This window comes from Rhipicephalus microplus, chromosome 2 (genome assembly GCF_043290135.1).
Source record: "Rhipicephalus microplus isolate Deutch F79 chromosome 2, USDA_Rmic, whole genome shotgun sequence".
NCBI classification, from domain to species: Eukaryota; Metazoa; Arthropoda; class Arachnida; order Ixodida; family Ixodidae; genus Rhipicephalus; species Rhipicephalus microplus.
In genome coordinates this window covers 157,917,298-157,935,114 of record NC_134701.1, presented here as the reverse complement: position 1 = coordinate 157,935,114, position 17,817 = coordinate 157,917,298, and the positions used below count along the sequence as shown (strand labels likewise).

At 51.1% G+C, this 17,817-nt stretch overlaps 64 non-coding genes across 64 annotated transcripts; all 64 read left to right on the top strand.

Moving 5' to 3' along the window:
* Positions 1–144: 144 nt before the first annotated feature.
* TRNAL-UAG (transfer RNA leucine (anticodon UAG)) lies at positions 145–226 on the top strand. Its single transcript has one exon. It is a non-coding gene; the product is annotated as a tRNA-Leu (tRNA).
* Positions 227–606: 380 nt separating this feature from the next.
* Positions 607–688, top strand: TRNAL-UAG (transfer RNA leucine (anticodon UAG)). The gene is given in 2 exon segments: positions 607–644; positions 654–688. It is a non-coding gene; the product is annotated as a tRNA-Leu (tRNA).
* A 73-nt stretch (positions 689–761) lies between these two features.
* TRNAL-UAG (transfer RNA leucine (anticodon UAG)) lies at positions 762–843 on the top strand. Its single transcript has one exon. It is a non-coding gene; the product is annotated as a tRNA-Leu (tRNA).
* Positions 844–916: 73 nt separating this feature from the next.
* On the top strand, positions 917–998 carry TRNAL-UAG (transfer RNA leucine (anticodon UAG)). The gene has a single exon. It is a non-coding gene; the product is annotated as a tRNA-Leu (tRNA).
* A 383-nt stretch (positions 999–1,381) lies between these two features.
* Positions 1,382–1,463, top strand: TRNAL-UAG (transfer RNA leucine (anticodon UAG)). The gene has a single exon. It is a non-coding gene; the product is annotated as a tRNA-Leu (tRNA).
* A 73-nt stretch (positions 1,464–1,536) lies between these two features.
* On the top strand, positions 1,537–1,618 carry TRNAL-UAG (transfer RNA leucine (anticodon UAG)). The gene has a single exon. It is a non-coding gene; the product is annotated as a tRNA-Leu (tRNA).
* A 73-nt stretch (positions 1,619–1,691) lies between these two features.
* TRNAL-UAG (transfer RNA leucine (anticodon UAG)) lies at positions 1,692–1,773 on the top strand. The gene has a single exon. It is a non-coding gene; the product is annotated as a tRNA-Leu (tRNA).
* A 210-nt stretch (positions 1,774–1,983) lies between these two features.
* Positions 1,984–2,065, top strand: TRNAL-UAG (transfer RNA leucine (anticodon UAG)). Its single transcript has one exon. It is a non-coding gene; the product is annotated as a tRNA-Leu (tRNA).
* Positions 2,066–2,138: 73 nt separating this feature from the next.
* On the top strand, positions 2,139–2,220 carry TRNAL-UAG (transfer RNA leucine (anticodon UAG)). Its single transcript has one exon. It is a non-coding gene; the product is annotated as a tRNA-Leu (tRNA).
* A 376-nt stretch (positions 2,221–2,596) lies between these two features.
* Positions 2,597–2,678, top strand: TRNAL-UAG (transfer RNA leucine (anticodon UAG)). The gene is given in 2 exon segments: positions 2,597–2,634; positions 2,644–2,678. It is a non-coding gene; the product is annotated as a tRNA-Leu (tRNA).
* A 73-nt stretch (positions 2,679–2,751) lies between these two features.
* TRNAL-UAG (transfer RNA leucine (anticodon UAG)) lies at positions 2,752–2,833 on the top strand. Its single transcript has one exon. It is a non-coding gene; the product is annotated as a tRNA-Leu (tRNA).
* Positions 2,834–3,370: 537 nt separating this feature from the next.
* On the top strand, positions 3,371–3,452 carry TRNAH-AUG (transfer RNA histidin (anticodon AUG)). Its single transcript has one exon. It is a non-coding gene; the product is annotated as a tRNA-His (tRNA).
* A 73-nt stretch (positions 3,453–3,525) lies between these two features.
* Positions 3,526–3,609, top strand: TRNAL-UAG (transfer RNA leucine (anticodon UAG)). Its single transcript has one exon. It is a non-coding gene; the product is annotated as a tRNA-Leu (tRNA).
* Positions 3,610–3,680: 71 nt separating this feature from the next.
* TRNAL-UAG (transfer RNA leucine (anticodon UAG)) lies at positions 3,681–3,762 on the top strand. Its single transcript has one exon. It is a non-coding gene; the product is annotated as a tRNA-Leu (tRNA).
* Positions 3,763–3,835: 73 nt separating this feature from the next.
* On the top strand, positions 3,836–3,917 carry TRNAL-UAG (transfer RNA leucine (anticodon UAG)). The gene has a single exon. It is a non-coding gene; the product is annotated as a tRNA-Leu (tRNA).
* A 73-nt stretch (positions 3,918–3,990) lies between these two features.
* Positions 3,991–4,072, top strand: TRNAL-UAG (transfer RNA leucine (anticodon UAG)). The gene has a single exon. It is a non-coding gene; the product is annotated as a tRNA-Leu (tRNA).
* A 73-nt stretch (positions 4,073–4,145) lies between these two features.
* TRNAL-UAG (transfer RNA leucine (anticodon UAG)) lies at positions 4,146–4,227 on the top strand. The gene has a single exon. It is a non-coding gene; the product is annotated as a tRNA-Leu (tRNA).
* A 228-nt stretch (positions 4,228–4,455) lies between these two features.
* On the top strand, positions 4,456–4,537 carry TRNAL-UAG (transfer RNA leucine (anticodon UAG)). Its single transcript has one exon. It is a non-coding gene; the product is annotated as a tRNA-Leu (tRNA).
* Positions 4,538–4,610: 73 nt separating this feature from the next.
* TRNAL-UAG (transfer RNA leucine (anticodon UAG)) lies at positions 4,611–4,692 on the top strand. Its single transcript has one exon. It is a non-coding gene; the product is annotated as a tRNA-Leu (tRNA).
* Positions 4,693–4,747: 55 nt separating this feature from the next.
* TRNAL-UAG (transfer RNA leucine (anticodon UAG)) lies at positions 4,748–4,829 on the top strand. The gene has a single exon. It is a non-coding gene; the product is annotated as a tRNA-Leu (tRNA).
* A 381-nt stretch (positions 4,830–5,210) lies between these two features.
* Positions 5,211–5,292, top strand: TRNAL-UAG (transfer RNA leucine (anticodon UAG)). Its single transcript has one exon. It is a non-coding gene; the product is annotated as a tRNA-Leu (tRNA).
* A 381-nt stretch (positions 5,293–5,673) lies between these two features.
* TRNAL-UAG (transfer RNA leucine (anticodon UAG)) lies at positions 5,674–5,755 on the top strand. The gene is given in 2 exon segments: positions 5,674–5,711; positions 5,721–5,755. It is a non-coding gene; the product is annotated as a tRNA-Leu (tRNA).
* Positions 5,756–5,828: 73 nt separating this feature from the next.
* TRNAL-UAG (transfer RNA leucine (anticodon UAG)) lies at positions 5,829–5,919 on the top strand. Its single transcript has one exon. It is a non-coding gene; the product is annotated as a tRNA-Leu (tRNA).
* A 73-nt stretch (positions 5,920–5,992) lies between these two features.
* On the top strand, positions 5,993–6,074 carry TRNAL-UAG (transfer RNA leucine (anticodon UAG)). Its single transcript has one exon. It is a non-coding gene; the product is annotated as a tRNA-Leu (tRNA).
* A 383-nt stretch (positions 6,075–6,457) lies between these two features.
* Positions 6,458–6,539, top strand: TRNAL-UAG (transfer RNA leucine (anticodon UAG)). Its single transcript has one exon. It is a non-coding gene; the product is annotated as a tRNA-Leu (tRNA).
* A 73-nt stretch (positions 6,540–6,612) lies between these two features.
* TRNAL-UAG (transfer RNA leucine (anticodon UAG)) lies at positions 6,613–6,694 on the top strand. The gene has a single exon. It is a non-coding gene; the product is annotated as a tRNA-Leu (tRNA).
* Positions 6,695–6,922: 228 nt separating this feature from the next.
* TRNAL-UAG (transfer RNA leucine (anticodon UAG)) lies at positions 6,923–7,004 on the top strand. The gene has a single exon. It is a non-coding gene; the product is annotated as a tRNA-Leu (tRNA).
* A 538-nt stretch (positions 7,005–7,542) lies between these two features.
* On the top strand, positions 7,543–7,624 carry TRNAL-UAG (transfer RNA leucine (anticodon UAG)). Its single transcript has one exon. It is a non-coding gene; the product is annotated as a tRNA-Leu (tRNA).
* Positions 7,625–7,852: 228 nt separating this feature from the next.
* Positions 7,853–7,934, top strand: TRNAL-UAG (transfer RNA leucine (anticodon UAG)). The gene has a single exon. It is a non-coding gene; the product is annotated as a tRNA-Leu (tRNA).
* Positions 7,935–8,298: 364 nt separating this feature from the next.
* TRNAL-UAG (transfer RNA leucine (anticodon UAG)) lies at positions 8,299–8,380 on the top strand. Its single transcript has one exon. It is a non-coding gene; the product is annotated as a tRNA-Leu (tRNA).
* Positions 8,381–8,453: 73 nt separating this feature from the next.
* On the top strand, positions 8,454–8,535 carry TRNAL-UAG (transfer RNA leucine (anticodon UAG)). Its single transcript has one exon. It is a non-coding gene; the product is annotated as a tRNA-Leu (tRNA).
* Positions 8,536–8,608: 73 nt separating this feature from the next.
* On the top strand, positions 8,609–8,690 carry TRNAL-UAG (transfer RNA leucine (anticodon UAG)). The gene has a single exon. It is a non-coding gene; the product is annotated as a tRNA-Leu (tRNA).
* A 228-nt stretch (positions 8,691–8,918) lies between these two features.
* On the top strand, positions 8,919–9,000 carry TRNAL-UAG (transfer RNA leucine (anticodon UAG)). The gene has a single exon. It is a non-coding gene; the product is annotated as a tRNA-Leu (tRNA).
* A 226-nt stretch (positions 9,001–9,226) lies between these two features.
* On the top strand, positions 9,227–9,308 carry TRNAL-UAG (transfer RNA leucine (anticodon UAG)). The gene has a single exon. It is a non-coding gene; the product is annotated as a tRNA-Leu (tRNA).
* Positions 9,309–9,381: 73 nt separating this feature from the next.
* TRNAL-UAG (transfer RNA leucine (anticodon UAG)) lies at positions 9,382–9,463 on the top strand. The gene has a single exon. It is a non-coding gene; the product is annotated as a tRNA-Leu (tRNA).
* Positions 9,464–9,536: 73 nt separating this feature from the next.
* TRNAL-UAG (transfer RNA leucine (anticodon UAG)) lies at positions 9,537–9,618 on the top strand. The gene has a single exon. It is a non-coding gene; the product is annotated as a tRNA-Leu (tRNA).
* A 55-nt stretch (positions 9,619–9,673) lies between these two features.
* TRNAL-UAG (transfer RNA leucine (anticodon UAG)) lies at positions 9,674–9,755 on the top strand. The gene has a single exon. It is a non-coding gene; the product is annotated as a tRNA-Leu (tRNA).
* A 228-nt stretch (positions 9,756–9,983) lies between these two features.
* TRNAL-UAG (transfer RNA leucine (anticodon UAG)) lies at positions 9,984–10,065 on the top strand. Its single transcript has one exon. It is a non-coding gene; the product is annotated as a tRNA-Leu (tRNA).
* A 370-nt stretch (positions 10,066–10,435) lies between these two features.
* On the top strand, positions 10,436–10,517 carry TRNAL-UAG (transfer RNA leucine (anticodon UAG)). Its single transcript has one exon. It is a non-coding gene; the product is annotated as a tRNA-Leu (tRNA).
* Positions 10,518–10,590: 73 nt separating this feature from the next.
* TRNAL-UAG (transfer RNA leucine (anticodon UAG)) lies at positions 10,591–10,672 on the top strand. Its single transcript has one exon. It is a non-coding gene; the product is annotated as a tRNA-Leu (tRNA).
* A 383-nt stretch (positions 10,673–11,055) lies between these two features.
* On the top strand, positions 11,056–11,137 carry TRNAL-UAG (transfer RNA leucine (anticodon UAG)). Its single transcript has one exon. It is a non-coding gene; the product is annotated as a tRNA-Leu (tRNA).
* Positions 11,138–11,210: 73 nt separating this feature from the next.
* Positions 11,211–11,292, top strand: TRNAL-UAG (transfer RNA leucine (anticodon UAG)). Its single transcript has one exon. It is a non-coding gene; the product is annotated as a tRNA-Leu (tRNA).
* Positions 11,293–11,520: 228 nt separating this feature from the next.
* On the top strand, positions 11,521–11,602 carry TRNAL-UAG (transfer RNA leucine (anticodon UAG)). The gene has a single exon. It is a non-coding gene; the product is annotated as a tRNA-Leu (tRNA).
* Positions 11,603–11,675: 73 nt separating this feature from the next.
* On the top strand, positions 11,676–11,757 carry TRNAL-UAG (transfer RNA leucine (anticodon UAG)). Its single transcript has one exon. It is a non-coding gene; the product is annotated as a tRNA-Leu (tRNA).
* Positions 11,758–11,812: 55 nt separating this feature from the next.
* Positions 11,813–11,894, top strand: TRNAL-UAG (transfer RNA leucine (anticodon UAG)). Its single transcript has one exon. It is a non-coding gene; the product is annotated as a tRNA-Leu (tRNA).
* A 73-nt stretch (positions 11,895–11,967) lies between these two features.
* TRNAL-UAG (transfer RNA leucine (anticodon UAG)) lies at positions 11,968–12,049 on the top strand. Its single transcript has one exon. It is a non-coding gene; the product is annotated as a tRNA-Leu (tRNA).
* A 226-nt stretch (positions 12,050–12,275) lies between these two features.
* Positions 12,276–12,357, top strand: TRNAL-UAG (transfer RNA leucine (anticodon UAG)). Its single transcript has one exon. It is a non-coding gene; the product is annotated as a tRNA-Leu (tRNA).
* Positions 12,358–12,738: 381 nt separating this feature from the next.
* Positions 12,739–12,820, top strand: TRNAL-UAG (transfer RNA leucine (anticodon UAG)). The gene is given in 2 exon segments: positions 12,739–12,776; positions 12,786–12,820. It is a non-coding gene; the product is annotated as a tRNA-Leu (tRNA).
* A 73-nt stretch (positions 12,821–12,893) lies between these two features.
* Positions 12,894–12,975, top strand: TRNAL-UAG (transfer RNA leucine (anticodon UAG)). Its single transcript has one exon. It is a non-coding gene; the product is annotated as a tRNA-Leu (tRNA).
* A 381-nt stretch (positions 12,976–13,356) lies between these two features.
* Positions 13,357–13,438, top strand: TRNAL-UAG (transfer RNA leucine (anticodon UAG)). The gene has a single exon. It is a non-coding gene; the product is annotated as a tRNA-Leu (tRNA).
* Positions 13,439–13,511: 73 nt separating this feature from the next.
* Positions 13,512–13,593, top strand: TRNAL-UAG (transfer RNA leucine (anticodon UAG)). The gene has a single exon. It is a non-coding gene; the product is annotated as a tRNA-Leu (tRNA).
* A 73-nt stretch (positions 13,594–13,666) lies between these two features.
* Positions 13,667–13,748, top strand: TRNAL-UAG (transfer RNA leucine (anticodon UAG)). The gene has a single exon. It is a non-coding gene; the product is annotated as a tRNA-Leu (tRNA).
* Positions 13,749–13,821: 73 nt separating this feature from the next.
* Positions 13,822–13,903, top strand: TRNAL-UAG (transfer RNA leucine (anticodon UAG)). The gene has a single exon. It is a non-coding gene; the product is annotated as a tRNA-Leu (tRNA).
* A 210-nt stretch (positions 13,904–14,113) lies between these two features.
* On the top strand, positions 14,114–14,195 carry TRNAL-UAG (transfer RNA leucine (anticodon UAG)). The gene has a single exon. It is a non-coding gene; the product is annotated as a tRNA-Leu (tRNA).
* A 530-nt stretch (positions 14,196–14,725) lies between these two features.
* On the top strand, positions 14,726–14,807 carry TRNAL-UAG (transfer RNA leucine (anticodon UAG)). The gene has a single exon. It is a non-coding gene; the product is annotated as a tRNA-Leu (tRNA).
* A 381-nt stretch (positions 14,808–15,188) lies between these two features.
* On the top strand, positions 15,189–15,270 carry TRNAL-UAG (transfer RNA leucine (anticodon UAG)). The gene is given in 2 exon segments: positions 15,189–15,226; positions 15,236–15,270. It is a non-coding gene; the product is annotated as a tRNA-Leu (tRNA).
* Positions 15,271–15,507: 237 nt separating this feature from the next.
* TRNAL-UAG (transfer RNA leucine (anticodon UAG)) lies at positions 15,508–15,589 on the top strand. Its single transcript has one exon. It is a non-coding gene; the product is annotated as a tRNA-Leu (tRNA).
* Positions 15,590–15,972: 383 nt separating this feature from the next.
* Positions 15,973–16,054, top strand: TRNAL-UAG (transfer RNA leucine (anticodon UAG)). Its single transcript has one exon. It is a non-coding gene; the product is annotated as a tRNA-Leu (tRNA).
* Positions 16,055–16,127: 73 nt separating this feature from the next.
* Positions 16,128–16,209, top strand: TRNAL-UAG (transfer RNA leucine (anticodon UAG)). The gene has a single exon. It is a non-coding gene; the product is annotated as a tRNA-Leu (tRNA).
* A 73-nt stretch (positions 16,210–16,282) lies between these two features.
* TRNAL-UAG (transfer RNA leucine (anticodon UAG)) lies at positions 16,283–16,364 on the top strand. Its single transcript has one exon. It is a non-coding gene; the product is annotated as a tRNA-Leu (tRNA).
* Positions 16,365–16,574: 210 nt separating this feature from the next.
* Positions 16,575–16,656, top strand: TRNAL-UAG (transfer RNA leucine (anticodon UAG)). Its single transcript has one exon. It is a non-coding gene; the product is annotated as a tRNA-Leu (tRNA).
* A 73-nt stretch (positions 16,657–16,729) lies between these two features.
* Positions 16,730–16,811, top strand: TRNAL-UAG (transfer RNA leucine (anticodon UAG)). The gene has a single exon. It is a non-coding gene; the product is annotated as a tRNA-Leu (tRNA).
* Positions 16,812–16,884: 73 nt separating this feature from the next.
* TRNAL-UAG (transfer RNA leucine (anticodon UAG)) lies at positions 16,885–16,965 on the top strand. Its single transcript has one exon. It is a non-coding gene; the product is annotated as a tRNA-Leu (tRNA).
* A 376-nt stretch (positions 16,966–17,341) lies between these two features.
* Positions 17,342–17,423, top strand: TRNAL-UAG (transfer RNA leucine (anticodon UAG)). Its single transcript has one exon. It is a non-coding gene; the product is annotated as a tRNA-Leu (tRNA).
* Positions 17,424–17,817: the final 394 nt, after the last annotated feature.

Below are 17,817 nucleotides of genomic sequence, written 5' to 3'. Positions count from 1 at the left end.
GCCGAGTGTTCTAAGGCGCTGGTTTTAGGCACCAGTCTCTTCGGGGGCGTCGGTTTGAATCCTACCACTGCCACACTTTTCCTTTTAAAATACGTTCCTTGAAAAAGGCTAAGATTAACCGGAGCACGCGTTAGCTAAACTGTCGGTAGCGTGGCCGAGTAGTCTAAGGCGCTGGTTTTAGGCGCCAGTCTCTTCGGGGGCGTGGGTTCGAATCCCACCGCTGCCACACTTTTGCCTTTACAAAATGCGTTCCTCTAAAAAAGCTATGATTACCCGAGCATGCGTTAGTTAAACTGTCGGTAGCGTGGCCGAGTGGTCTAAGGCACTTGTTTTAGGCACCAGTCTCTTCGGGGGCATGGGTTCGAATCCAACCGCTGCCACACTTTTGCCTTTACAAAAGCGTTCCTCGAAAAGGCTATGATTATCCGGAGCATGCGTTAGTTAAACTTTCGGTTGCGTGGCCGAATGGTCTAAGGCGTTGGTTTTAGGCACCAGTCCCTTTGGCGGCGTGGGCTCGAATCCCACCACTGTCACACTTTTGCCTTTACAAAATGCGTTCCTTGAAAAAGGCTATGATTAACCAGAACATGCGTTAGTTAAACTGTCGGTAGCGTGGCCAAGTGGTCTAAGGCGCTGGATTTAGGCACCAGTCTCTTCAGGGGGGTGGGTTCGAATCCCACCGCTGCCACACTTTTGCCTTTACAAAATGCGTTCCTTGAAAAAGGCTATGATTAACCGGAGCATGCGTGAGTTAAACTGTCGGTAGCGTGGCCGAGTGGTCTAAGGCGCTGGTTTTAGGCACCAGTCTCTTCGGGGGCGTGGGTTCGAATCCCACCGCTGCCACACTTTTGCCTTTACAAAATGCGTTCCTTGAAAAAGGCTATGATTAACCGGAGCATGCGTTAGTTAAACTGTCGGTAGCGTTGCCGAGTGGTCTAAGGCGCTGGTTTTAGGCACCAGTCTCTTCGGGGGCGTGGGCTCGAATCCCGCCGCTGCCACACATTTGTCTTTACAAATTGCGTTCCTTGAAAAAGGCTATGATTAACCGGAGCATGCGTTAGTTAAACTGTCGGTAGCGTGGCCGAGTGGTCCAAAGCGCTGGTTTTAGGCACCAGTCCCTTCGGCAGCGTGGGCTCGTATCCCACCACTGTCACACCTTTGCCTTTACAAAATGCGTTCTTTGAAAAAGGCTATGTTTAACCGGAGCATGCGTTAGTTAAACTGTCGGTAGCGTGGCCGAGTGGTCTAAGGCGCTGGTTTTAGGCACCAGTCTCTTCGGGGGCATGGGTTCCAATCCAACCGCTGCCACACTGTTACCTTTACAAAATGCGTTCCTTGAAAAATGCTATGATTAACCGGAGCATGCGTTAGTTAAATTGTCGGTGGCGTGGCCGAGTGGTCTAAGGCGCTGGTCTTAGGCACCAGTCTCCTCGGGGGCGTGGGTTCGAATCCCACCACTGTCACACTTTTGCCTTTACAAAATGCGTTCCTTGAAAAAGGCTATGATTAACCGGAGCATGCGTTAGTTAAACTGTCGGTAGCGTGGCCGAGTGGTCTAAGGCGCTGGTTTTAGGCACCAGTCTCTTCGGGGGCGTGAGTTCGAATCCCACCGCTGCCACACTTTTGCCATTACAAATTGCGTTCCTTGAAAAAGGCTATGATTAACCGGAGCATGCGTTAGTTAAACTGTCGGTAGCGTGGCCGAGTTGTCTAAGGCGCTGATTTTAGGCACCAGACTCTTCGGGGGCGTGGGTTCGAATCCCACTGCTGCCACACTTTTGTCTTTACAAAATTCGTTCCTTGAAAAAGGCTATGAATAATTGGAGCACGCGTTAGTTAAACTTTCGGTAGCGTTGCCGAGTGGTCTAAGGCGCTGGTTTTAGGCACCAGTCTCTTTGGGGGCGTGGGTTTGAATCCTACCACTGCCACACTTTTCCTTGAAAAAGGCTATGATTAACTGGAGCGTGCGTTACTTAAACTGTCGGTAGCGTGGCCGAGTGGTGTAAGGCGCTGGTTTTAGGCACCAGTTTCTTCGGGGGCGTGGGTTCGAATCCCTCCGCTGCCCCACTTTTGCCTTTACAAAATGCGTTCCTCTAAAAAGGCTATGATTAACCGGAGCATGCGTTAGTTAAACTGTCGGTAGCGTGGCCGAGTGGTCTAAGGCGCTGGTTTTAGGCACCAGTCTCTTCGGGGGCGAGGGTTCGAATCCCACCGCTGCCACACTTTTGCGTTTACAAAATGCTTTCCTTGAAAAAGGCTACGATTAACCGGATCAGGCGTTAGTTGAACTGTCGGTAGCGTGGCCGAGTGGTCTAAGGCGCTGGCTTTAGGCACCAGTCTCTTCGGGGGCGTGGGTTCGGATCCTACCGCTGCCAAATTTTTCCTTAAAAAAACGTTCCTTCAAAAAGGCTATGATTAAGCGGAGCATGCGCAAAACTGGCGGTAGCGTGGCCGAGTCGTCTAAGACGCTGGTTTTAGGCACCAGTCTCTTTGGGGGCGTGGGTTCGAATCCCACCACTGGGACACTTTTGCCTTTACAAAATGCGTTCCTTGAAAAAGGCTATGATTAACCAGAGCATGCGATAGTTAAACTGTCGGTAGCGTGGCCGAGTGGTCTAAGGCGCTGGATTTAGGCACCAGTATCTTCGGGGGTGTGGGTTTGAATCCCACCGCTGCCACTCCTTTACTTTTAAAAACTACGTTCCTTGAAAAAGGCTATGATTAAGCGGAGCATGCGTTAGGTAAACTGTCGTTAGCGTGGCCGAGTGGTCTAAGGCGCTGGTTTTAGGCACCAGTCTCTTCGGGGGCGTGGGTTCGAATCCTACCGCTGCCACACTTTTGCCTTTACAAAATGCGTTCCTCGAAAAAGGCTATGATTAACCGGAGCATGCGTTAGTTAAACTGTCTGTGGCGTGGCCGAGTGGTCTAAGGTGCTGGTTTAAGGCACCAGTCTCTTCAGGGGCGTGGGTTCGAATTCCACCACGGTCACACTTTGCCTTTACAAAATGCGTTCCTTGAAAAAGGCTATGATTAACCGTAGCATGCGTTAGTTAAACTGTCGGTAGCGTGGCCGAGTGGTCTAAGGCGCTGGTTTTAGGCACCAGTCCTTTCGGCGGCGTGGGCTCGAATCCCACCACTGTCACACTTTTGCCTTAACAAAATGCGTTCTTTGAAAAAGGCTATGATTAACCGGAGCATGCGTTAGTTAAACTGTCGGTAGCGTCGCTGAGTGGTCTAAGGCACTGGTTTTTCACACCAGTCTCTTCGGGGGCGTGGGTTCGAATCCCACAGCGGCCACACTTTTGCTTTTACAAAATGCGTTCCTTGAAAAAGGCTATGATTAACCGGAGCATGCGTTAGTTAAACTGTCGGTAGCGTGGCCGAGTGGTCTAAGGCGTTGGTTTATGGCACCAGTCTCTTCGGGGGCGTGGGTTCGAATCCCACCACTGTCACACTTTTGCCTTTACAAAATTCGTTCCTTGAAAAATGCTATAAATAACCGGAGCATGCGTTAGTTCAACTGTCGGTAGCGTGGCAGAGTGGTCTAAGGCGCTGGTTTTAGGCACCAGTCTCTTCGGGGGCGTGGGTTCGAATCCCACCGCTGTGACACTTTTGCCTTTACGAAATGCGTTCCTTGAAAAAGGCTATGATTAACCGGAGCATGCGATAGTTAAACTGTCGGTAGCGTGGCCGAGTGGTCTAAGGCGCTGGTTTTAGGCACCAGTATCTTCGGGGGCGTGGGTTTGAATCCCACCGCTGCCACTCTTTTACTTTTAAAAACTACGTTCCTTGAAAAAGGCTATGATTAACCGGAGCATGCGTGAGTTAAACTGTCGGTAGCGTGGCCGAGTGGTCTAAGGCGCTGGTTTTAGGCACCAGTCTCTTCGGGGGCGTGGGTTCGAATCCCACCGCTGCCACACTTTTGCCTTTACAAAATGCGTTCCTTGAAAAAGGCTATGATTAACCGGAGCATGCGTTAGTTAAACGGTCGGTAGCGTGGCCGAGTGGTCTAAGGCGCTGGTTTTAGGCACCAGTCTCTTCGGGGGCGTGGGTTCGAATCCCACCACTGTCACACTTTTGCCTTTACAAAATGCGTTCCTTGAAAAAGGCTATGACTAACCGGAGCATGCGTTAGTTAAACTGTCGGTAGCGTGGCCGAGTGGTCTAAGGCGCTGGTTTTAGGCACCAGTCTCTTCGGGGGCGTGAGTTCGAATCCCACCGCTGCCACAGTTTTGCCATTACAAAATGCGTTCCTTGAAAAAGGCTATGATTAACCGGAGCATGCGTTAGTTAAACTGTCGGTAGCGTGGCCGAGTGGTCTAAGGCGCTGATTTTAGGCACCAGCTTCTTCAGTGGCGTGGGCTCGAATCCCACCGCTGTCACACTTTTGCCTTTGCAAAATGCGTTCTTTGAAAAAGGCCATGATTAACCGGAGATTGCGTTAGTTAAACTGTCGGCAGCGTGGCCGAGTGGTCTAAGACACTGGTTTTAGGCACCAGTCTCTTCGGAGGCGTGGGTTCGAATCCCACCGCTGCCACACTTTTGTCTTTACAAAATTCGTACCTTGAAAAAGGCTATGATTAACTGGAGCACGCGTTAGTTAAACTGTCGGTAGCGTTGCCGAGTGGTCTAAGGCGCTGGTTTTAGGCACCAGTCTCTTTGGGGGCGTGGGTTTGAATCCTACCGCTGCCACACTTTTCCTTGAAAAAGGCTATGATTAACTGGAGCGTGCATTACTTAAACTGTCGGTAGCGTGGCCGAGTGGTGTAAGGCGCTGGTTTTAGGCACCAGTTTCTTCGCGGGCGTGGGTTCGAATCCCACCGCTGCCCCACTTTTGCCTTTACAAAATGCGTTCCTCTAAAAAGGCTATGATTAACCGGAGCATGCGTTAGTTAAACTGTCGTTAGCGAGGCCGAGTGGTCTAAGGCGCTGGTTTTAGGCACCAGTCTCCTAGGGTGCGTGGGTTCGAATCCCACCGCTGCCACACTTTTACCTTTACAAAATGCGTTCCTTGAAAAAGGCTATGATTAACCGGAGCACGCGTTAGTTAAACTGTCGGTAGCGTGGCCGAGTGTTCTAAGGCGCTGGTTTTAGGCACCAGTCTCTTCGGGGGCGTCGGTTTGAATCCTACCACTGCCACACTTTTCCTTTTAAAATACGTTCCTTGAAAAAGGCTATGATTAACCGGAGCACGCGTTAGCTAAACTGTCGGTAGCGTGGCCGAGTGGTCTAAGGCGCTGGTTTTAGGCGCCAGTCTCTTCGGGGGCGTGGGTTCGAATCCCACCGCTGCCACACTTTTGCCTTTACAAAATGTGTTCCTCTAAAAAAGCTATGATTAACCGGAGCATGCGTTAGTTAAACTGTCGGTAGCGTGGCCGAGTGGTCTAAGGCACTTGTTTTAGGCACCAGTCTCTTCGGGGGCAAGGGTTCGAATCCAACCGCTGCCACACTTTTGCCTTTACAAAAGCGTTCCTCGAAAAGGCTATGATTATCCGGAGCATGCGTTAGTTAAACTTTCGGTTGCGTGGCCGAATGGTCTAAGGCGTTGGTTTTAGGCACCAGTCCCTTCGGCGGCGTGGGCTCGAATCCCACCACTGTCACACTTTTGCCTTTACAAAATGCGTTCCTTGAAAAAGGCTATGATTAACCAGAACATGCGTTAGTTAAACTGTCGGTAGCGTGGCCAAGTGGTCTAAGGCGCTGGATTTAGGCACCAGTCTCTTCAGGGGGGTGGGTTCGAATCCCACCGCTGCCACACTTTTGCCTTTACAAAATGCGTTCCTTGAAAAAGGCTATGATTAACCGGAGCATGCGTGAGTTAAACTGTCGGTAGCGTGGCCGAGTGGTCTAAGGCGCTGGTTTTAGGCACCAGTCTCTTCGGGGGCTTCGGGGGCGTGGGTTCGAATCCCACCGCTGCCACACTTTTGCCTTTACAAAATGCGTTCCTTGAAAAAGGCTATGATTAACCGGAGCATGCGTTAGTTAAACTGTCGGTAGCGTTGCCGAGTGGTCTAAGGCGCTGGTTTTAGGCACCAGTCTCTTCGGGGGCGTGGGCTCGAATCCCGCCGCTGCCACACGTTTGTCTTTACAAATTGCGTTCCTTGAAAAAGGCTATGATTAACCGCAGCATGCGTTAGTTAAACTGTCGGTAGCGTGGCCGAGTGGTCCAAAGCGCTGGTTTTAGGCACCAGTCCCTTCGGCAGCGTGGGCTCGTATCCAACCACTGTCACACCTTTGCCTTTACAAAATGCGTTCTTTGAAAAAGGCTATGATCAACCGGAGCATGCGTTAGTTAAACTGTCGGTAGCGTGGCCGAGTGGTCTAAGGCGCTGGTTTTAGGCACCAGTCTCTTCGGGGGCATGGGTTCGAATCCAACCGCTGCAACACTGTTACCTTTACAAAATGCGTTCCTCGAAAAATGCTATGATTAACCGGAGCATGCGTTAGTTAAATTGTCGGTGGCGTGGCCGAGTGGTCTAAGGCGCTGGTCTTAGGCACCAGTCTCCTCGGGGGCGTGGGTTCGAATCCCACCACTGTCACACTTTTGCCTTTACAAAATGCGTTCCTTGAAAAAGGCTATGATTAACCGGAGCATGCGTTAGTTAAACTGTCGGTAGCGTGGCCGAGTGGTCTAAGGCGCTGGTTTTAGGCACCAGTCTCTTCGGGGGCGTGAGTTCGAATCCCACCGCTGCCACACTTTTGCCATTACAAATTGCGTTCCTTGAAAAAGGCTATGATTAACCGGAGCATGCGTTAGTTGAACTGTCGGTAGCGTGGCCGAGTCGTCTAAGGCGCTGGATTTAGGCACCAGTATCTTCGGGGGTGTGGGTTTGAATCCCACCGCTGCCACCCCTTTACTTTTAAAAACTACGTTCCTTGAAAAAGGTCATGATTAAGCGGAGCATGCGTTAGGTAAACTGTCGGTAGCGTGGCCGAGTGGTCTAAGGCGCTGGTTTTAGGCACCAGTCTCTTCGGGGGCGTGGGTTCGAATCCTACCGCTGCCACACTTTTGACTTTACAAAATGCGTTCCTCGAAAAAGGCTATGATTAACCGGAGCATGCGTTAGTTAAACTGTCGGTAGCGTGGCCGAGTGGTCTAAGGCGCTGGTTTTAGGCACCAGTCCTTTCGGCGGCGTGGGCTCGAATCCCACCACTGTCACACTTTTGCCTTTACAAAATGCGTTCTTTGAAAAAGGCTATGATTAACCGGAGCATGCGTTAGTTAAACTGTCGGTAGCGTCGCTGAGTGGTCTAAGGCACTGGTTTTTCGCACCAGTCTCTTCGGGGGCGTGGGTTCGAATCCCACAGCGGCCACACTTTTGCTTTTACAAAATGCGTTCCTTGAAAAAGGCTATGATTAAACGGAGCATGCGTTAGTTAAACTGTCGGTAGCGTGGCCGAGTGGTCTAAAGCGTTGGTTTATGGCACCAGTCTCTTCGGGGGCGTGGGTTCGAATCCCACCGCTGTGACACTTTTGCCTTTACAAAATGCGTTCCTTGAAAAAGGCTATGATTAACCGGAGCATGCGATAGTTAAACTGTCGGTAGCGTGGCCGAGTGGTCTAAGGCGCTGGTTTTAGGCACCAGTATCTTCGGGGGCGTGGGTTTGAATCCCACCGCTGCCACTCTTTTACTTTTAAAAACTACGTTCCTTGAAAAAGGCTATGATTAAGCGGAGCATGCGTTAGGTAAACTGTCGGTAGCGCTGCCGAGTGGTCTAAGGCGCTGGTTTTAGGCACCAGTATCTTCAGTGGCGTGGGCTCGAATCCCAGCACTGTCACACTTTTGCCTTTGCAAAATGCGTTCTTTGAAAAAGGCTATGATTAACCGGAGCATGCGTTAGTTAAACTGTCGGCAGCGTGGCCGAGTGGTCTAAGGCGCTGGTTTTAGGCACCAGTCTCTTCGGGGGCGTGGGTTCGAATCCCACCGCTGCCACACCTTTGCTTTTACAAAATGCGTTCTTTGAAAAAGGATATGATTAACGGGAGCACGCGTTAGTTAAACTGTCGGTAGCGTGGCCGAGTGGTCTAAGGCGCTGGTTTTAGGCACCAGTCTCTTCGGGGACGTGGGTTCGAATTCACCGCTGCCACACTTTTGCCTTTACGAAATTCGTTCCTTGAAAAAGGCTAAGATTAACTGGAGCACGCGTTAGTTAAACTGTCGGTAGCGTTGCCGAGTGGTCTAAGGCGATGGTTTTAGGCACCAGTCTCTTTGGGGGCGTGGGTTTGAATCCGACCGCTGCCACACTTTTCCTTGAAAAAGGCTATGATTAACTGGAGCGTGCGTTACTTAAACTGTCGGTAGCGTGGCCGAGTGGTGTATGGTGCTGGTTTTAGGCACCAGTTTCTTCGGGGCCGTGGGTTCGAATCCCACCGCTGCCCCACTTTTGCCTATACAAAATGCGTTCCTCTAAAAAGGCTATGATTAACCGGAGCATGCGTTAGTTAAACTGTTGGTAGCGTGGCCGAGTGTTCTAAGGCGCTGGTTTTAGGCACCAGTCTCTTTGGGGGCGTGGGTTCGAATCCCACCGCTGCCACGCTTTTGCCTTTACAAAATGCGTTCCTTGAAAAAGGCTATGATTACCAGGAGCATGCGTTAGTTAAACTGTCGGTAGCGTGGCCGAGTGGTCTAAGTCGCTGGTTTTAGGCACCAGTCTCTTCAGGGGCGTGGGTTCGAATCCCACCGCTGCCACACTTTTGCCTTTACAAAATCCGTTCCTTGAAAAAGGCTATGATTAACCGGAGCTTGCGTTAGTTAAACTGTCGGTAGCGTGCCCGAGTGGTCTAAGGCGCTGGTTTCAGGCAACAGTCTCTTCTAGGGCGTGGGTTCGCATCCCACCGCTGCCACACTTTTGCCTTTACAAAATGCGTTCCTTGAAAAAGGCTATGATTAACCGGAGCATGCGTTAGTTAAACTGTCGTTAGCGTGGCCGAGTGGTCTAAGGCGCTGGTTTTAGACACCAGTCTCCTCGGGGGCGTGGGTTCAAATCCCACCGCTGCCACACTTTTACCTTTACAAAATGCGTTCCTTGAAAAAGGCTATGATTAACCGGAGCACGCGTTAGTTCAACTGTCGGTAGCGTGGGCGAGTGTTCTAAGGCGCTGGTTTTAGGCACCAGTCTCTTCGGGGGCGTCGGTTTGAATCCTACCACTGCCACACTTTTCCTTTTAAAATACGTTCCTTGAAAAAGGCTGTGATTAACCGGAGCATGCGTTAGTTAAACTGTCGGTAGCGTGGCCGAGTGGTCTAAGGCGCTGGTTTTAGGCACCAGTCTCTTCGGAGGCGTGGGCTCGAATCCCACCACTGTCACACTTTTGCCTTTACAAAATGCGTTCTTTGAAAAAGGCTATGATTAACTGGAGCATGCGTTAATTGAACTGTCGGTAGCGTGGCCGAGTGGTCTAAGGCGCTGGTTTTAGGCACCAGTCTCTTCGGGGGCGTGGGTTCGAATCCCACCGCTGCCACACTTTTGCCTTTACAAAATGCGTTCCTTGAAAAAGGCTATGATTAAGTGGAGCACGCGTTAGTTAAACTGTCGGTAGCGTGGCCGAGTGGTCTAAGGCGCTGGTTTTAGGCGCCAGTCTCTTTGGGGGCGTGGGTTTGAATCCTACCGCTGCCACACTTTTCCTTGAAAAAGGCTATGATTAACTGGAGCATGCGTTAGTTGAACTGTCGGTAGCGTGGCCGAGTGGTCTAAGGCGCTAGTTTTAGGCACCAGTCTCTTCGGGGGCGTGGGTTCGAATCCCACTGCTGCCACACTTTTGCCTTTACAAAATGCGTTTCTCTAAAAAGGCTATGATTAACCGGAGCATGCGTTAGTTAAACTGTCGGTAGCGTGGCCGAGTGGTCTAAGGCGCTGTTTTTAGGCACCAGTCTCTTCGGGGGCGTGAGTTCGAATCCCACCGCTGGCACACTTTTGCCTTTACAAAATGCGTTCCTTGAAAAAGGCTATGATTAACCGGATCACGCGTTAGTTAAACTGTCGGTAGCGTGGCCGAGTGGTCTAAGGCGCTGGTTTTAGGCACCAGTTTTTTCGGGGGCGTGGGTTCGAATCCCACCGCTGCCACATTTTTCCTTTAAAAAAACGTTCCTTCAAAAAGGCTATGATTAAGCGGAGCATGCGCAAAACTGGCGGTAGCATGGCCGAGCCGTTTAAGACGCTTTTTTTAGGCACCAGTCTCTTCGGGGGCGTGGGTTCGAATCCCACCGCTGCCACATTTTTCCTTTACAAATGCGTTCCTGGAAAAAGGCTATGATTAAGCGGAGCATGCGCAAAACTGTCGGTGGCGTGGCCGAGCCGTCTAAGACGCTTGTTTTAGGCACCAGTCTCTTCGGGGGCATGGGTTCGAATCCAACCGCTGCCACACTTTTGCCTTTACAAAAGCGTTCCTCGAAAAAGGCTATGATTATCCGGAGCATGCGTTAGTTAAACTGTCGGTAGCGTGGCCGAGTGGTCTAAGGCGCTGGTTTTAGGCACCAGTCTCTTCGGGGGCATGGGTTCGAATCCCACCGCTGCCACACTTTTGCCTTTACAAAATGCGTTCCTTGAAAAAGGCTATGATTAACCGGAGCATGCGTTAGTTAAACGGTCGGTAGCGTGGCCGAGTGGTATAAGGCGCTGGTTTTAGGCACCAGTCTCTTCGGGGGCGTGGGCTCGAATCCCACCGCTGCCACACGTTTGTCTTTACAAATTGCGTTCCTTGAAAAAGGCTATGATTAACCGGAGCATGCGTTAGTTAAACTGTCGGTAGCGTGGCCGAGTGGTCCAAGGCGCTGGTTTTAGGCACCAGTCCCTTCGGCGGCGTGGGCTCGTATCCCACCACTGTCACACCTTTGCCTTTACAAAATGCGTTCTTTGAAAAAGGCTATGATTAACCGGAGAATGCGTTAGTTAAACTGTCGGTAGCGTGGCCGAGTGGTCTAAGGCGCTGGTTTTAGGCACCAGTCCCTTCGGGGGCATGGGTTTGAATCCAACCGCTGCCACACTTTTACCTTTACAAAATGCGTTCCCCGAAAAATGCTATGATTAACCGGAGCATGCGTTAGTTATATTGTCGGTGGCGTGGCCGAGTGGTCTAAGGCGCTGGTTTTAGGCACCAGTCTCTTCGGGGGCGTGGGTTCGAATCCCACCACTGTCACACTTTTGCCTTTACAAAATGCGTTCCTTGAAAAAGGCTATGATTAACCGGAGCATGCGTTAGTTAAACTGTCGGTAGCGTGGCCGAGTGGTCTAAGGCGCTGGTTTTAGGCACCAGTCTCTTCGGGGGCGTGAGTTCGAATCCCACCGCTGCCACAGTTTTGCCATTACAAAATGCGTTCCTTGAAAAAGGCTATGATTAACCGGAGCATGCGTTAGTTAAACTGTCGGTAGCGTGGCCGAGTGGTCTAAGGCGCTGATTTTAGGCACCAGCTTCTTCAGTGGCGTGGGCTCGAATCCCACCGTTGTCACACTTTTGCCTTTGCAAAATGCGTTCTTTGAAAAAGGCTATGATTAACCGGAGAATGCGTTAGTTAAACTGTCGGCAGCGTGGCCGAGTGGTCTAAGACACTGGTTTTAGGCACCAGTCTCTTCGGGGGCGTGGGTTCGAATCCCACCGCTGCCACACTTTTGTCTTTACAAAATTCGTACCTTGAAAAAGGCTATGATTAACTGGAGCACGCGTTAGTTAAACTGTCGGTAGCGTTGCCGAGTGGTCTAAGGCGCTGGTTTTAGGCACCAGTCTCTTTGGGGGCGTGGGTTTGAATCCTACCGCTGCCACACTTTTCCTTGAAAAAGGCTATGATTAACTGGAGCGTGCATTACTTAAACTGTCGGTAGCGTGGCCGAGTGGTGTAAGGCGCTGGTTTTAGGCACCAGTTTCTTCGGGGGCGTGGGTTCGAATCCCACCGCTGCCCCACTTTTGCCTTTACAAAATGCGTTCCTCTAAAAAGGCTATGATTAACCGGAGCATGCGTTAGTTAAACTGTCGTTAGCGAGGCCGAGTGGTGCAAGGCGCTGGTTTTAGGCACCAGTCTCCTAGGGGGCGTGGGTTCGAATCCCACCGCTGCCACACTTTTACCTTTACAAAATGCGTTCCTTGAAAAAGGCTATGATTAACCGGAGCACGCGTTAGTTAAACTGTCGGTAGCGTGGCCGAGTGTTCTAAGGCGCTGGTTTTAGGCACCAGTCTCTTCGGGGGCGTCGGTTTGAATCCTACCACTGCCACACTTTTCCTTTTAAAATACGTTCCTTGAAAAAGGCTATGATTAACCGGAGCACGCGTTAGCTAAACTGTCGGTAGCTTGGCCGAGTGGTCTAAGGCGCTGGTTTTAGGCGCCAGTCTCTTCGGGGGCGTGGGTTCGAATCCCACCGCTGCCACACTTTTGCCTTTACAAAATGCGTTCCTCTAAAAAAGCTATGATTAACCGGAGCATGCGTTAGTTAAACTGTCGGTAGCGTGGCCGAGTGGTCTAAGGCACTTGTTTTAGGCACCAGTCTCTTCGGGGGCAAGGGTTCGAATCCAACCGCTGCCACACTTTTGCCTTTACAAAAGCGTTCCTCGAAAAGGCTATGATTATCCGGAGCATGCGTTAGTTAAACTTTCGGTTGCGTGGCCGAATGGTCTGAGGCGTTGGTTTTAGGCACCAGTCCCTTCGGCAGCATGGGCTCGAATCCCACCACTGTCACACTTTTGCCTTTACAAAATGCGTTCCTTGAAAAGGGCTATGATTAACCAGAACATGCGTTAGTTAAACTGTCGGTAGCGTGGCCAAGTGGTCTAAGGCGCTGGATTTAGGCACCAGTCTCTTCAGGGGGGTGGGTTCGAATCCCACCGCTGCCACACTTTTGCCTTTACAAAATGCGTTCCTTGAAAAAGGCTATGATTAACCGGAGCATGCGTGAGTTAAACTGTCGGTAGCGTGGCCGAGTGGTCTAAGGCGCTGGTTTTAGGCACCAGTCTCTTCGGGGGCGTGGGTTCGAATCCCACCGCTGCCACACTTTTGCCTTTACAAAATGCGTTCCTTGAAAAAGGCTACGATTAACCGGAGCATGCGTTAGTTAAACTGTCGGTAGCGTTGCCGAGTGGTCTAAGGCGCTGGTTTTAGGCACCAGTCTCTTCGGGGGCGTGGGCTCGAATTCGCCGCTGCCACACGTTTGTCTTTACAAATTGCGTTCCTTGAAAAAGGCTATGATTAACCGGAGCATGCGTTAGTTAAACTGTCGGTAGCGTGGCCGAGTGGTCCAAAGCGCTGGTTTAGGCACCAGTCCCTTCGGCAGCGTGGGCTCGTATCCCACCACTGTCACACCTTTGCCTTTACAAAATGCGTTCTTTGAAAAAGGCTATGATTAACCGGAGCATGCGTTAGTTAAACTGTCGGTAGCGTGGCCGAGTGGTCTAAGGCGCTGGTTTTAGGCACCAGTCTCTTCGGGGGCATGGGTTCGAATCCAACCGCTGCCACACTGTTACCTTTACAAAATGCGTTCCTCGAAAAATGCTGTGATTAACCGGAGCATGCGTTAGTTAAATTGTCGGTGGCGTGGCCGAGTGGTCTAAGGCGCTGGTCTTAGGCACCAGTCTCCTCGGGGGCGTGGGTTCGAATCCCACCACTGTCAAACTTTTGCCTTTACAAAATGCGTTCCTTGAAAAAGGCTATGATTAACCGGAGCATGCGTTAGTTAAACTGTCGGTAGCGTGGCCGAGTGGTCTAAGGCGCTGGTTTTAGGCACCAGTCTCTTCGGGGGCGTGAGTTCGAATCCCACCGCTGCCACACTTTTGCCATTACAAATTGCGTTCCTTGAAAAAGGCTATGATTAACCGGAGCATGCGTTAGTTAAACTGTCGGTAGCGTGGCCGAGTTGTCTAAGGCGCTGATTTTAGGCACCAGTCTCTTCGGGGGCGTGGGTTCGAATCCCACCGCTGCCACACTTTTGTCTTTACAAAATTCGTTCCTTGAAAAAGGCTATGATTAACTGGAGCACGCGTTAGTTAAACTGTCGGTAGCGTTGCCGAGTGGTCTAAGGCGCTGGTTTTAGGCACCAGTCTCTTTGGGGGCGTGGGTTTGAATCCTACCACTGCCACACTTTTCCTTGAAAAAGGCTATGATTAACTGGAGCGTGCATTACTTAAACTGTCGGTAGCGTGGCCGAGTGGTGTAAGGCGCTGGTTTTAGGCACCAGTTTCTTCGGGGGCGTGGGTTCGAATCCCACCGCTGCCCCACTTTTGCCTTTACAAAATGCGTTCCTCTAAAAAGGCTATGATTAACCGGAGCATGCGTTAGTTAAACTGTCGGTAGCGTGGCCGAGTGGTCTAAGGTGCTGGTTTTAGGCACCAGTCTCTTCGGGGGCGAGGGTTCGAATCCCACCGCTGCGACACTTTTGCGTTTACAAAATGCTTTCCTTGAAAAAGGCTACGATTAACCGGATCAGGTGTTAGTTGAACTGTCGGTAGCGTGGCCGAGTGGTCTAAGGCGCTGGCTTTAGGCACCAGTCTCTTCGGGGGCGTGGGTTCGAATCCTACCACTGCCACATTTTTCCTTAAAAAAACGTTCCTTCAAAAAGGCTATGATTAAGCGGAGCATGCGCAAAACTGGCGGTAGCGTGGCCGAGCCGTCTAAGACGCTGGTTTTAGGCACCAGTCTCTTTGGGGGCGTGGGTTCGAATCCCACCACTGTGACACTTTTGCCTTTTAAAATACGTTCCTTGAAAAAGGCTATGATTAACCGGAGCACGCGTTAGCTAAACTGTCGGTAGCGTGGCCGAGTGGTCTAAGGCGCTGGTTTTAGGCGCCAGTCTCTTCGGGGGCGTGGGTTCGAATCCCACCGCTGCCACACTTTTGCCTTTACAAAATGCGTTCCTCTAAAAAAGCTATGATTAACCGGAGCATGCGTTAGTTAAACTGTCGGTAGCGTGGCCGAGTGGTCTAAGGCACTTGTTTTAGGCACCAGTCTCTTCGGGGGCAAGGGTTCGAATCCAACCGCTGCCACACTTTTGCCTTTACAAAAGCGTTCCTCGAAAAGGCTATGATTATCCGGAGCATGCGTTAGTTAAACTTTCGGTTGCGTGGCCGAATGGTCTAAGGCGTTGGTTTTAGGCACCAGTCCCTTCGGCGGCGTGGGCTCGAATCCCACCACTGTCACACTTTTGCCTTTACAAAATGCGTTCCTTGAAAAAGGCTATGATTAACCAGAACATGCGTTAGTTAAACTGTCGGTAGCGTGGCCAAGTGGTCTAAGGCGCTGGATTTAGGCACCAGTCTCTTCAGGGGGGTGGGTTCGAATCCCACCGCTGCCACACTTTTGCCTTTACAAAATGCGTTCCTTGAAAAAGGCTATGATTAACCGGAGCATGCGTGAGTTAAACTGTCGGTAGCGTGGCCGAGTGGTCTAAGGCGCTGGTTTTAGGCACCAGTCTCTTCGGGGGCTTCGGGGGCGTGGGTTCGAATAACACCGCTGCCACACTTTTGCCTTTACAAAATGCGTTCCTTGAAAAAGGCTATGATTAACCGGAGCATGCGTTAGTTAAACTGTCGGTAGCGTTGCCGAGTGGTCTAAGGCGCTGGTTTTAGGCACCAGTCTCTTCGGGGGCGTGGGCTCGAATCCCGCCGCTGCCACACGTTTGTCTTTACAAATTGCGTTCCTTGAAAAAGGCTATGATTAACCGCAGCATGCGTTAGTTAAACTGTCGGTAGCGTGGCCGAGTGGTCCAAAGCGCTGGTTTTAGGCACCAGTCCCTTCGGCAGCGTGGGCTCGTATCCAACCACTGTCACACCTTTGCCTTTACAAAATGCGTTCTTTGAAAAAGGCTATGATCAACCGGAGCATGCGTTAGTTAAACTGTCGGTAGCGTGGCCGAGTGGTCTAAGGCGCTGGTTTTAGGCACCAGTCTCTTCGGGGGCATGGGTTCGAATCCAACCGCTGCAACACTGTTACCTTTACAAAATGCGTTCCTCGAAAAATGCTATGATTAACCGGAGCATGCGTTAGTTAAATTGTCGGTGGCGTGGCCGAGTGGTCTAAGGCGCTGGTCTTAGGCACCAGTCTCCTCGGGGGCGTGGGTTCGAATCCCACCACTGTCACACTTTTGCCTTTACAAAATGCGTTCCTTGAAAAAGGCTATGATTAACCGGAGCATGCGTTAGTTAAACTGTCGGTAGCGTGGCCGAGTGGTCTAAGGCGCTGGTTTTAGGCACCAGTCTCTTCGGGGGCGTGAGTTCGAATCCCACCGCTGCCACACTTTTGCCATTACAAATTGCGTTCCTTGAAAAAGGCTATGATTAACCGGAGCATGCGTTAGTTGAACTGTCGGTAGCGTGGCCGAGTTGTCTAAGGCGCTGATTTTAGGCACCAGTCTCTTCGGGGGCGTGGGTTCGAATCCCACCGCTGCCACACTTCTGTCTTTGCAAAATTCGTTCCTTGAAAAAGGCTATGATTAACTGGAGCACGCGTTAGTTAAACTGTCGGTAGCGTTGCCGAGTGGTCTAAGGCGCTGGTTTTAGGCACCAGTCTCTTTGGGGGCGTGGGTTTGAATCCTACCACTGCCACACTTTTCCTTGAAAAAGGCTATGATTAACTGGAGCGTGCGTTACTTAAACTGTCGGTAGCGTGGCCGAGTGGTGTAAGGCGCTGGTTTTAGGCACCAGTTTCTTCGGGGGCGTGGGTTCGAATCCCACCGCTGCCCCACTTTTGCCTTTACAAAATGCGTTCCTCTAAAAAGGCTATGATTAACCGGAGCATGCGTTAGTTAAACTGTCGGTAGCGTGGCCGAGTGGTCTAAGGCGCTGGTTTTAGGCACCAGTCTCTTCGGGGGCGAGGGTTCGAACCCCACCGCTGCCACACTTTTGCGTTTACAAAATGCTTTCCTTGAAAAAGGCTACGATTAACCGGATCAGGCGTTAGTTGAACTGTCGGTAGCGTGGCCGAGTGGTCTAAGGCGCTGGCTTTAGGCACCAGTCTCTTGGGGGCGTGGGTTCGAATCCTACCGCTGCCACATTTTTCCTTAAAAAAACGTTCCTTCAAAAAGGCTATGATTAAGCGGAGCATGCGCAAAACTGGCGGTAGCGTGGCCAAGCCGTCTAAGACGCTGGTTTTAGGCACCAGTCTCTTTGGGGGCGTGGGTTCGAATCCCACCACTGTGACACTTTTGCCTTTACAAAATGCGTTCCTTGAAAAAGGCTATGAATAACCAGAGCATGCGATAGTTAAACTGTCGGTAGCGTGGCCGAGTCGTCTAAGGCGCTGGATTTAGGCACCAGTATCTTCGGGGGTGTGGGTTTGAATCCCACTGCTGCCACCCCTTTACTTTTAAAAACTACGTTCCTTGAAAAAGGCTATGATTAAGCGGAGCATGCGTTAGGTAAACTGTCGGTAGCGTGGCCGAGTGGTCTAAGGTGCTGGTTTTAGGCACCAGTCTCTTCGGGGGCGTGGGTTCGAATCTTACCGCTGCCACACTTTTGCCTTTACAAAATGCGTTCCTCGAAAAAGGCTATGATTAACCGGAGCATGCGTTAGTTAAACTGTCGGTAGCGTGGCCGAGTGGTCTAAGGCGCTGGTTTTAGGCACCAGTCCTTTCGGCGGCGTGGGCTCGAATCCCACCACTGTCACACTTTTGCCTTTACAAAATGCGTTCTTTGAAAAAGGCTATGATTAACCGGAGCATGCGTTAGTTAAACTGTCGGTAGCGTCGCTGAGTGGTCTAAGGCACTGGTTTTTCGCACCAGTCTCTTCGGGGGCGTGGGTTCGAATCCCACAGCGGCCACACTTTTGCTTTTACAAAATGCGTTCCTTGAAAAAGGCTATGATTAAACGGAGCATGCGTTAGTTAAACTGTCGGTAGCGTGGC